We start from the raw sequence: 13,676 nt of genomic DNA, 5'->3' as shown, positions 1-13,676 counted from the left end.
AACCTCCCTCAAGGTTTTTTATAATACCACTTTGCACTCTTAAAGTTTCTAAAATCTCACTTACTTCCCCTAAATTGACATTTTTGCAACATTTTAACCCCTTTGGGGGGAAGGCAAGAGAGATAAAAATTTACTTCCAATACTATCCTTATGTTATCCTATTTACCAAACTTACATCAATAATAAAAAATCAACATAAGGCTAAAAGTAAAGTTGAAAATATCTAGAGTTGCCTATGTTATTTACACAAAAAAAAAAACATAGGCAAATTGTTGATATTTTTATCATGAGATCATTTTTTGATTAATTTAATATTGGCTTATTTATAAAAAAAAATTATAAGTAGGCTTTACATGCAAACCACACGTATAAAAAAGATTATTTTAATTTTGAGTAAACATGAATTACATCATATATTAAAACATATTTCCTAAAAACATTGCTTGACTTCCTTAAATTGGTCCTGCAAAATTTTCTAAGGTATAAATTACTTACCAAAATCTTTTTAAGTGGTTGATGCTACTAAATTTAACATAACCATCTCCTTTACCACCCCCACCACAACATGGATACATACAAATATGGACTACTATTGGATGGCCATTTGGTTTTTTTTTTGGGTTAAAATTTCTTTTTTTGTTTGAGAATTTTTGTTTAATAATTATTAAGAATGCAAGGATAATGTTATCAATTTATAACTGTTGACACAAACATTTAGTTTGCCAAGTTGATAAGTATAGATGTCAAACAAATTCATTTAGTTAAATTTACTCATATCGGCCCATGGATAGTTGGATATGGGTATCTTAAGTTTTTATATATATATATATATATATGTATATATGTATAAATGGATTATCCAATAATACCTCTTTAGTAAATGAGTTTTATTGGGTAACCTACCAAACTCAATTAATCCATTTATAATTGTCTTCACAATCACATCTATTTAGAATTGTCTTCAGCAATCCTAATTTCTTCACTACCTTTGACGAAATGTAGCATCAAATAGTAGAGAACCTAATGAAAAGATGGGAGAATTTGTTAACTAGTTTTGAACTTAAAGATAAAGAATGACTATACACTTGGAGATTTTTCTATCCTTTTTTTCATTTGTATTTTCTTGGTATTTAGTTTCAAGTTCATAAGTTGGTCAATCATTGTTTAATCTCTCTTTTTCATGGTTCCAAATCCTCTCCCTATTGCACAGCAAAAATATTCTTATTATTCAATCATTAAATAGTATGTAATTTTACGACACAGTGCACGGATGTGCACGGATGAGTATGTTAGGCGCCTAACATACCAACTATTAGTGCACGGATGGTATGTTAGGCGCCATACGCGCGAACCGCCGAAGTGCCAACCCTAGTGACCAATTTAGCCTTCCTGAAAAGTAATGCTCTATCCACACGCCTAGCTAGTAGCTACATATGGAAATTATTTCATTCTAACCTTAGATACTCAGGCAAATACAAACATACGGATATATTGTTATAGAATTAAGAATTGAAAGGATATAAACATTCATTTATTGAGACGGTTGTCAGTTTAATTGTTTCAAATACAAAATGTACTGTTTTTTTTTTCAATATGTAAATCACTTTGAACACAAAGTAAATGTAAAACATAGCATTAAAATAATGTACTTGATACAATTTGAGAATATATATATATATATATATATATATATATAGGAAAATGCTGGAGTAACTATCGTTATGATAACTAAACAATTTTTATTTGATATAACAGGTTATTATACTTTTAGCGACTATTTGATTACCTGTTGGACCTATCCACTTAAATAGAATAATGCCTAAAAATAAGAAAGTAAGTTTTTCATCTAAAATAGTAAGTTAACCATAATAATTTGTAACTTTTGTATCTCAAAAGATAAATTGGAATAACTATGAAACTTACTTTTAAAAAGATAAATTACTATTTTATATCGCAAACATACTTTTGAGAGAGTAAGTTTAGTTCAAATAATAGTAAGTTTTTATACATAAATAGTAATTCTTACTTATAACATAGTAAATTTGATTAATTACCAAAACTTACTAATTTATGGCACAAATGTACCATTTTGCTTAAAAAACTTATACCAAACCAATACTAGGAAGTTTATTTGAAATAACAATAAAATGTTTTATTAATGATTAAAACTTAGTACCTTAGTTAGTAAGTACTCGTAATATACTTGTATAATACATGATTATATGTACAATTTAAAATTTTTTTGCATTTATGTATTTTAAAATACTATGAAAAATATTTTGACCTTTCACATAACCTTATAAAATAATAAAATTTTTTCGTATTATAGTTTTGAATAATTTTTTAAAAGTTTAAAAGTTTGGATAATAATAACAACACATCTTCCTAGTTATATATGGAATATCACTTATCTATGTGATTTCTATAAGTTAAAACCTATTAATATAATAAGATGATAAAGTTTTAATATATTGATTGTCGGGGACACAAGAAATAATAAGAATTAAATTTGTATTAATATAGACCTAATAAAATGAGAGAAATAGTGTAACAATTAATACAACAATAAAAATAATAGAATTAATAAAACAAAATTAGTATAATTTGGAATTTTTTTTTCTGGAGATTGTTCACGAATATAAGATCCAACCACTAAACAAAATTCACATGCATATATAATCTATTATATAATTTAAATTAAATTTAGTTCATGTACAAAATGATCTTAAAATAATTAGCACACTACAATACCATATTATTTTAACAACAAAAATTTTTTTTCCCAAAAGTCTCCAATATCCATGATATATGTATGAGAGATATTTTACCATATTTTTATCTCTTTTTTTCCCATATTTGTATCTCATGTCTAATCATTGATGTTAATTTGAGGAAGAATATTTTTATAATAAAATCATTTTGAATTTAATTAACAAGTTGAGATTTTTTCAAAAATAAAAGTGAAATATTTTGGGAACTTATTTTTTATTTTCCCAAATTTAAAAGATTGCTATTTTTGACCAATTGTTGCCATTAACATTTCATTTTCTAGACTAATTTTTATCAATGTAAAATTAGTTTAGTTAACAATAATTGAAGTTCTGTTGGTCTGAGGATTGGCATGCTATTGTTGTTATTTTACATGTAAATATATAACCTAAGAAATAAAATAAATAATAGCTACTTAAAAGAAGGAAATAGGTGCTCAATTGATTGCATTCAAACTATGAATTCTGTTAGTGCATAATTGCTAAATTATATTTTTATTTATAAGAAATCAATATGCATCATATATTGACTAGAACTAAATTATTGATTACTTAACAAATCATATCTAAACACATGATGTGATATATATTGCATTTGGTCACCTTTATACTCATACTATTTCCCTTCCTTTCTATTTATATTTTAAAGGTGCAAAATTCTCTTGATTATATTAGTGAAATGCATAAAATCTTTTACAAAATTATTTCAAATTATTTACAAAATATTAGTACTTATAGGAGAAGCAATGCATTGTAGGAATGGTTTACTAATTTTTTAGTAAACATAACTACTACATTAAAAAGTTAAAAAAACTTGATTTGATTATGCTTTAATTAGGAGTGCTTTTGAAGAGAAGAATTAGGGATTAATTTCTTTGATTCAAGAATTTTTTGAGATTGTAATTATCAAAAGAAAAAATAATTTTTAGAGATTGTAACTCTCTTATTATTTGATTTAATAAATTTGATATTTGTGCAAATTTTCATATCTTTTATTTTCGGCAACGAAATTTGTGTTTACAATTAGATACAAATATGGTAAAATATCCCTCATATGTATGTCATGGATATTTGAGACTTTCAGCAAAAAATTTTTTTGTTGTTAAAATAACATTGTATCATAGTGCGCTAATTATTTTTGAACCGTTTTATACGTGAACTGAATTTAATTTAAATTATACAATAGATTATATGTGCAAGTGATTTTTATTTAATTGTTGGATCTTATTTTTGTGAACAATCTCCTAAGGAAAAAAGTCCAGATCATACTGATTTTCTTATATTATCTGTTATACTAATTTTATCATTTTTATTGTTATACTATTTCTCAGTTTGTTTGGGCTTTAACTCTTATTAATTTTTGTGTCCCAGATGTAAATTTATTAATACTTATCATCTTATTATATTCATAGGTGTTAAATTATTAAAATTGTGATATATAAACAAGTGATATTCTATATATAACTAGGAAGATTTGTTGTTATTGTTATTCAAACTTTCAAACTTTTCAAAAATTGAAAATGATTAAAAACTTATAATATGACAAAATTTTATTACATATTTTACAAGGTTATCTGTAAAGTGAAACTACTTTTCATAGTATTTTAAAATATATAAATACAAAAAAATTTTAAATTATACCTATAATTATTTATTATATAGGTATATTACGAGTACTTACTAATTAAGGTACTAAGTTTTAATCATTAATAAAACATCTTATCATTATTTTAAATAAACTTCCTAATACTAGTATGAGATAATTTTTTAATGTAAAATTGTACATGTATTCCAAAAATCAGTAAGTTTTGATCATTAATCTAATTTTCCATATTATTAGTAAGAATTACTATTTATGTATAAAAACTTACTGTTACTTGAACTAAACTGACTCTCTAGAAAGTAAGTTTGGGATATAAAGTAGTAATTTATTTATTTAAAAAGTAAGTTTAATCTTGATTCCAATTTACCTTTTGAAGTATAAAAATTACTAATCTATTAAGGTTAACTTACTATTTTAGATGGGAAACTTACTTCCATCTTTTTAGGTGTTATCCTATATAGATGGATAGGTTCAACAAGTAGGGATGGCAATGGGGCGGGTGCCCGCGGGGGGCTCACGGGGCGGGGGTTGGGGCGGGGGCGGGACAGGGGGCGGGGGAGTATACCCCCGCCCCATCCCCCGCCCCGCCACCCGCAAAACAAAAAAAAAATGTATATATATAAATATATATATAAATGACTATATATTATATGTAAGTTAATTAGTTATAAACTTATAATAATGATATTATTAGTTAGATGTATTATATAATGTATATTAGTTTATGTAATATAATTGATATTATGAATTATATGAATAATTATACATGTCTACTAATAGAATTTATTAATTAGTTATACTAAATTTACTAATACATTTATACTAAATTTCTAATTACACTTAATAGAACAACACTTTTTTCTCAAAAAAAAGCACAAACACAATGATGAATTAGTGATTGCATTTGTACTAAAAGTGAAAATTTGACTATTTTAGTTATATTTATTTCATCATATTGGATTGTATTCAAATAACTTCTGTTTGATTGTTTTTATGAGTTTCAATTGTAAAATTACAATGAATAATAATTTGATGATGTGTTGATATTTTAGTACTTGATTATTTATTAAAATTTAATTATAATAAAATTATATAATAAAATTTTATTAACCCCGCGGGGGCGGGGGAAGGCGGGGCGGGGGCGGGGCGGGGCGGGAGGAGCAGGAGGCGGGGGGGGGCGGGGGGAACTAATAGGCAACGGGGCGGGGGACGAGGAAGGGGCCCCCCGCCCCAACCCCGCCCCGTTGCCATCCCTAGCAACAAGCAATTAAATGGTCGCTAAAAGTGCAATAACCTGTTATATTAGGTAAAAACTGTTTCGTTACCGTAACTATCGTTACTAAAGCATTGTCCTATATATATATATATATACCTGCCCTAAATTCAAGTATGTATGCCAATGTACCTTTTTTTTTTTTTTTTGTATAGGCGCATAACTGAAATTGTCCATCAAATAGATTTTTAAGAAATTGAAAAGATACTTTTGCTTTATAACTTTAAGAAATAAATAGGTAGTGAAAAACCTTGTACTCCTTCTTAAGAGAAACTATTTTGCATCTTGATATATGCATATTTGGTTGGATAGTTATCAACAATCAAAGTATCCCCAGAAAAACAATTATGTGTAAATATAGGTACATATACGCGTGTATAACTATGCATTAGACAGCAGTTTTGTACTTGATGTATAGGCCATCTGCCATACGTTCTTGTTGTTGAATATACTCCAAAAGGTAATTGAAGAAAGGTTTTCTTAAAAGATGAACGAATACGTATATTGCCTCTAAAAAATTCGAAAAGCTAGCGTATTTAGTTCCAAAACTTTTCCCCAAAAAACAACTCTCCTTGAAATAAACCAAGTAAAAGAAATACTTCAAATTAAATTTTAGCACACAAAAATATGAATCCAGAAAAGCTCATTTCAAGCAAATAAAAAGGAAGACGCAAATACATAATTCATTGTGTGGGAACTTTTCAAGAGATCAACTTATGTATACTCCTTCAACACATATCCTACTTTTTGTATACTTCATCTCGTGATTATCTGTTTTCATTGAAACAGACATCTAGTTTTGTCAAGCTGATAAGGAACTTTAGGGGTGATATTAGAAACTTTAGAGGTGCTAAGTAATATTAAGAGAAACCTCAGATGATGTCTTAAATGTGCCTTAGCCTTTAAGGAAAAAATAATTGAGCAAAATGGCCAACTGGGTACTGCAGAAAAAAAAAAAAAAAAAAAAAAAGCCTAGTTTACTCCAGAGTACCACATGTCTTGGACCCATGATGTCCTGTTATTATTTGGAGCGCCCCAAATTTTATTTATTTCCAAATTTGGCAGTATTGCAGTCGTACAATCAAGAATTATGCATGAATTCCCGAATGAATTCTGCCGTTTCCTGCATGATTAATATGTGTCTGCGGCTAATGGCTTAGGCCGGAAACAGATGGAAAGTTGATATGTTAGCCTGTAACTATCCCTACTTTTTCTGGAATTGTCTGAAAGAAAAAAAAATGGTTTGGATTTTCTAATTTTTAATGATAGATGTAACGGGGTCAAGCACATATTGTCGTATTTTGTCCGCATCTATTCCATGCCAATGTGTTAGTTTCTCAATTCATGGTAATCCTTTTGAGAAATGACACAACAGTTAACACCTACGAATGATAGATGCCCAATGTATAGAGAAGTTGGTCATGAAGATTGAGACTATGTTTACAAGTGAAGAGTTGCTTAAAGTACACGGATTTAGGTAATTAAGCTCTCATTCTCATGAGATTCTTTTCCCAAACAATTTGATTACCAATAATGTTGGTAATAGTATTTCTTCTTATCATATCCGGACTTTGACTAGCCTACCTCCTTGATGTAATCATACAAAAAATCTTAACCTCTTAGCCTATCTCCTTTCATCCAAACACATAAAAATGATATAATGTTGGGTCTTTTAAATCTCTCAAAGTTGCAAGAGACTGCTGCATCTGAACATTTTCAGAGCATTTCATTCAAGAAAAAAAAAATTGAACATTTTGAGAGAGAGAGAGAGAGTAAAAAAAAGTAAAAAAAAAAAAAGAAAAAAAAAGAAAAGAACAACAAGAAGACAAAGACTTTCATCAATGATACTTAGTTACTTGAACCAAAAGGTGGGGGAAAAACATCAATAGTAGTTGGCTTATTGGAGATCAAGTAGTAAACTTTTGCACATTAACCATCTCTCGTAGTTCTAGAGGGGAACAAGGTTCTCTAATGTAGGATTAACTATTACGTAAAGTAGGTGGATAAAAGGTTTTCCACTTGGTACTTGATAGTTACATTACCTTCAATTCCCTGTAAAGTATTTTTGATTAACCTAAAAAGTCTATACATTGAGGACATGGTATTGAACACAACTGTTGAAATAGTTAAGGATCGTGGAAAGTAAAGGGAGCAAAGAAGATCAAAGCCAATACAATGATTACTTTGTTCGAGTTCAGAAGAAGAAAGAATCCAATGTAAGACAAAAAGAAGGATAGAAAAGCAGAATGCAAAAGAAGAGAAAGGATAATGATTCTGATTTCTGAGAATGCATATCTTCAAAACTAGTTGCAGTATTCTAGCCACTCAGCTTCTTAAAATGGCCCACCAGCTTGGTTCTTATGTGCATTCACCACACAGCTAGATGGTGCATTTTTTGCTTTCGGTTCCAAGGCAAGGACCCTTCTGGACATTCAACCTCCATAGATGTGAAGACCAAAATGCTTCTAGGGGTTTTCCCCCACCTTGGCAGTACATAACAAGTAAAAGGGCTTCTATTTTCACTTGTTACAAGAAATGAAATACATGAACCAACAACCCTAAGGGAAACAAATGGATTTAGAGCACGTAGTGTTGATGTATTGATACAGTAGCGTGATTGTTGTATGTTTTATGAAAGAGTTGTGTATATTAATAACATGTTATAGCATGCATAAATTTAGTTTATGTATACTAGTTAGATATATATAGTACAATTATGCGCCTATTTGGAACCTTAGGTTTTTTGCAAGTTTGTATGATACTAGTTTTTTAACAACTTTTATTACAGGAACCCCAAAAAACTTATCAAAGTTTTTAACCTACACACTTCAAAATATCTAATACACAACACATTTCCCTACAACTTTTCTTCTTTTTCCTCCCTCACCCAATCCATCACGTCCTCCGTCGCCAACCACCACCTCCACTACCGCTCCCGGCGCCGGTCACCTATTCCGACACTGGAATCAGTGCCGGCCTTCCTTTTTTTTTTTTTTTTTTTTCTCTCCCTCTCCCTCACCCCCTCTCCTCCTCTCCTCCCCTCCCATTACTCTGGGAGGGGGAGGGTAGCAGGGAAGGGCAGGAGAAGGGGAGAGAAAAAGCTAAAAAAAAAAAAAAAAAACCATGGCTTCCATTACTCTAGTGTTGGAGTGCGAGGGGGAGGAGTGAGGAGAGGGAGAGAGAGAGAGGGAGAAGAGGGGAAGAGAAAGGAAAATTTTTTTTTTCTCATGGTTGCTGGGCGACCAGATCATAACTAGGGGGGGGGGAGGGTGGCGGGAAAGGGGGAGGAGAGTGGGGAGAGAAAAAGCAAAAGAAAAAATCCACGGCTGCAAGTTCTCATGGCTGCTGACGGCGACAGGGATAGGGGAGGAGAGGGAGAAGAGGGGGAGAGAAAAAGGGAAAAAAAAAATTTCCCATGACTGCTGGTTTTTGCCAGTCAGAGGCAAAGGTGCCGGGGGAAGGGGAAGGGAGAAGAAGAAGAGAGGAAAGAAAAGAAAGAAGTTTTTCATCCTAAAAATTTTTCTTACAACTTCTACAATATTTTACAGTAAAATTTTAGACAAATACCCAAAAAACTCCCTTCCAAACGAGGCCTATGTCTGTAAGCGTACACCAAAGTTTGAAGAAAATACAATAATCACATTATTTAGATTAAATAAACTTACCTAGATTATGATCCTCTTCAATTGATTCTGTCCAATTCAATGTTATTCTTGCTACTTCTACCTAAATTTGTACGACTTAGATGTAGTGGTGACCGGTAAACTAGTTACTTGAGTGGACAAAATTTACACCTACATCGAAAGTTTCAAATTACACAAGAAGTTGATAGACTAGAGAGGCCCTGATCCAACTTACCTGCTCAATCGCCACTACCCATCCTCGTTCGGAGAGCCCTCATGTGGCTTGCCTAGGCCATTAATGATCATCAATGCGTTTCATTCATCTTTCTATTGATCATGCCCCGTCAAGGAGCATATTGATTTCAATACACATTCAAGTGGTACTCAATAGAAGGTTTCTTCGCATTCCTCTTTTTTTTTTTTTTTTTTTTATAAATGAGAGGACGTGAATTCAAATTGCTTGTTAACGCTCGTATCAATCAAAACTCGACTTGAAATCGGTCAACATCGAGTTCAACTTGAACTCGAACTAGCCAAGTCAAATTCGAGCACAAAGAAACTCAACTCTTTAGTTCACGAACGAACTGTTCAATTATATATATATATATATATATATATAGTATTTTAATAATGAAATTATATATTTTATTATTTATTAAGAAAAATTACTATTTTATTTATTTTAAAATAAAAATAATTATTTCTTATTTTTTAAATTCGAGTAGGCTTGAGTTGGAGCTCAATAAAATTGACTTGAAACTTGACTCGATTACGTTAAAATTCGATTCGACTCGACTTATTTGCAACCCTAATTCATTACTATTACTTAAAACCCCTCACACCTTGTTATCCAACCCAACCCTCTCCTTCTTTCAATTCTCTTGAGAGTAAAGAATCATGCAACAATCATCTTTTTTTTTCCTAATAAAATGCATGATTGCAGCACTTACTTTCAATTAAAAATGTCAGAGTAATTTTAAACGGTTTTACTGCCCCTCCTTAACTTTTTCGCAATGATTCTCCTTCAAATGTTTATATCCGTAATTTGCTACAAAATTTGTTCAAAATCAGAAAAATAAGAGAAACTTTCTATAGAATTTATAGCTTTCAAAAAAGCTATTAACACTTAAAATGTAGAACAGCGATCCATTAACCCGTGGGCGGCAGGATTCGAACCTGCGCGGGCAGAGCCCACATGATTTCTAGTCATGCCCGATAACCACTCCGGCACGCCCACTTGGATGACTGTTCGCTCTCAACTACTTTGCCTATCTGTTATATGTGTCGATTTTGATCACTAAGGGCCCATAAGAATATAAATTATGGCAAATGCCAAGAGTGGAGGGATCTATTTGCATCTTCGTATCTTCAAAAGGAAAAGGAGATGAATCTGCACATCCACTCTAGTCACATCTGACCAAGAAGTATGAGAGCACTAAAGTTGAAGATAAAGCTAAAAAGATATATATATATATATATATATATTTAAAAAAAGACAGTGTTGATTTAACGGCAGTAAAGCAATGTTGAACATTACTTCACATGTGCATTTATCAGCTAAAATATGAATGGACCTCTAAATTTGTAGATCAGTACTTATCTCAAGCTGACGGACAAAGATTTCAGTGGCCGGAAACTTTTTTTTTGGGGGGGGGGGGGGTGGTGGCATGTTATTGCAAGTGGCTGAAACTTTAAAAAAAAAAAAAAAATTAAGACAACAACAAATTTCACCCTCATAATAATGTATCAAAAGTATTCATTAAAAAAAAGGAAAAAAAAAGGGTTCTATGCGACCATGCATGCGCGCATTGCTTGTGCTAGTAACCTAGTAGTAACAAACCAAAATTAGAGAGCAGGAAAAGCTAGTAGGGGTGATAATTAGTGGTAAATTAAGGATCCTATTCTCGAGTTGAACATGCTAAATCTGCAAGCTTCTATGAAACCTCCAATAGATTAGGAGTTTAATTACAAGCAAATGATACATATCCAGTTTTAAGGGTCGGGTTCGATAATCTGTGGTGATGAGTTTGTTATAATTAGTTCTCACATGATACGGTTGACCTTTTGAAACCCTAAACCTATTATCAAAAGTAATGGATCACCAGTCATCTCTCACACTTGAGAAGTCAGATAGAAGTTTGATCAAATGGTCAACCAATTCGTCAAGTAACTTCTAGAATTGAAAAAGAATAACGTGCATGGTTGTTGCAATGGTTAGGAAGAATACATGAAATGCATGCATTAATTATCGCTACCATATTTCTTTCTTTTAGTGGCATGACAAAAAATGTGGCACAAATCGGATTTAGTCTTAGGGTTCGGACATCACTAGGCATTGGACTCACTTGCTACTTGAAATTTCAAACCAGAATGATGAATTCCTTGGACGGGGAAAGGCATCTAGTTGACTTAGTTGCACTCCAAAGATGTCGTTCATGCAATTTAGAACTAATTAAGGGAAGTGCTGATACATCCAGGCATCTTGATAACTAGCAAAAGTATGTAGTTCATGAGCACTAGAATCTTCCCAAGAACTTGTGTGAAAGAATAATCATTGCGTATGGAAATGAAGGACGAAATTACCTTTCTTTAATGTTATTGGTTTTGATGCCTTGATTGTTTTTACGAATCAAAATATATGATGATTCATGTTTCTTTAGTCATTTTCTGGACCAATATTTGCATCAAACTTTTATGCGGATGAACTACTCTTTTTTCCGCATAAATTAAAGTTGGCCGAGGTCATGGAACAATTCTTTGTTCGGTATACATCAATCTCTTATTTATGCCAACCTCAAGAATTGGGAAGTCCGTTTAGAAGACACCGAGTTTTTCTGCACCCTATTCTTCTAAGAATATGCTTGTGATGGTCCAAGTTTCCAACTTTTTAGTTGCGTTTCTTGAACTACCTTTGGTTTTCAAATACAAGCCATATGCTCGTAGCATGGCATGAAGAGGTAATTGAGGACAAAAAAGATGATTGCATGAGGAAGTGGTCCAAAGAAGGGAAAATTGTCCAAAACATCCCTCACATTTTGTAAAATGACTTTTTTCGTCTCTTACTTTTAAAAGTGTAATTTTATGTCCCTTACATATTCACATCGATCAAATTTAATCCCTAACTAGGTTTCCGTTCATTTTTTTGCCAGATTGCACGTGATCATTTTTGAGGGGTAAATTTATTAAATTATATTTTGCATAATCTAATTTATTATCCCTCACATTTCATAAAATAAATTTTTTCGTCCCTTACATTTTATAAAATGATTTTTTCATCCCTCATATTTCATAATATGCATTTCTCAATCTCTCACATTTCAAAAAATGAATAATTGTTAATATGGCTATAGCTTGTTATAGGTAGGACATTAACAATTATTTATGTAATTGGGCCCCGCTTGTTGGCTATCTTCTCTTTTTGTATGATTCTGACTAATATTTACCAATAGAACCTTAATTTGCATATTCTTATTGTATTTTGACAGAAAATAACTTTATTGGCCAACTGGACAATGAATGCAAAATTTTTTACTAGCTAATACCAAATGAAATCAAATGATCGCATATAATACATGCTATTTGTATTGTTAAGTGAAATCAAATAGACACATACATGTGTTTATACTATTCGTATTATTAAGCGAAATCCAATAAACATATGCATGTGTTTAAAAAAATGTATTCACACAAATAATTAGTGAGGAATGACAAATTTATTTTTTGAAATGTGAGGGATGGAGAAATTCATATCGTGAAATATGAGGGATGAAAAAAGTCATTTTATAAAACATGAGGGACGAAAAAAATTTATTTTATGAAATGTGAGGGACTATAGATTAGATTATGCAAAATATAATTTGACAAATTTACCCATAAAAAATGATCACGTGCCTTGCACATGATGGAATCCGGCAAAAAAATGATCGGAAACCTAGTTAGGGACAAAATTTGACCGATGTGAATATGTAAGGGACGTAAAATTATATTTTTAAAAGTGAAGGACGAAAAAAATTATTTTACAAAATATGAGGGACGTTTTGGACGATTTTCCCTCCAAAGAATGTCAACCAGATTTCAAAAGCAGATATAGGATTTGATCAGACCATTTTTCCCTAGTATCTATAAGGAAGTGGTGGGAGGTCAAATATTGTGGCTCTCCATGTCTTGGTGTTAAATCACCCCTTTTCTTAAGAGTGTTAATGTGGTTGTTAAGATAATGTTTTAAGTGGTTGTCAATTTTGATCTGATAAAAATGACTAGTAACTAAAGTTTAAAGTTTCTTATCTTATTGCTTGCTTTTGTTAAAGTGCAATTTTTCTTGTGACAAATGAACGGCTACTCTTTCAAAGCGTTTAAAGTATACTCATCAAATATGCATAACAACTTACAAACCACAACCATCGAGTAAA

The 13,676-nt window shown here is 31.2% G+C and overlaps 1 non-coding gene across 1 annotated transcript; it reads right to left on the bottom strand.

Moving 5' to 3' along the window:
- Positions 1 to 10,422: 10,422 nt before the first annotated feature.
- TRNAS-AGA (transfer RNA serine (anticodon AGA)) lies at positions 10,423 to 10,504 on the bottom strand. The gene has a single exon. It is a non-coding gene; the product is annotated as a tRNA-Ser (tRNA).
- Positions 10,505 to 13,676: the final 3,172 nt, after the last annotated feature.

The sequence above is a fragment of the Coffea arabica genome, chromosome 11c (genome assembly GCF_036785885.1).
Source record: "Coffea arabica cultivar ET-39 chromosome 11c, Coffea Arabica ET-39 HiFi, whole genome shotgun sequence".
Lineage (NCBI taxonomy): Eukaryota > Viridiplantae > Streptophyta > Magnoliopsida > Gentianales > Rubiaceae > Coffea > Coffea arabica.
Note: the sequence above shows the minus strand (reverse complement) of the source record. Positions and strands in the feature narration are given on the sequence as shown.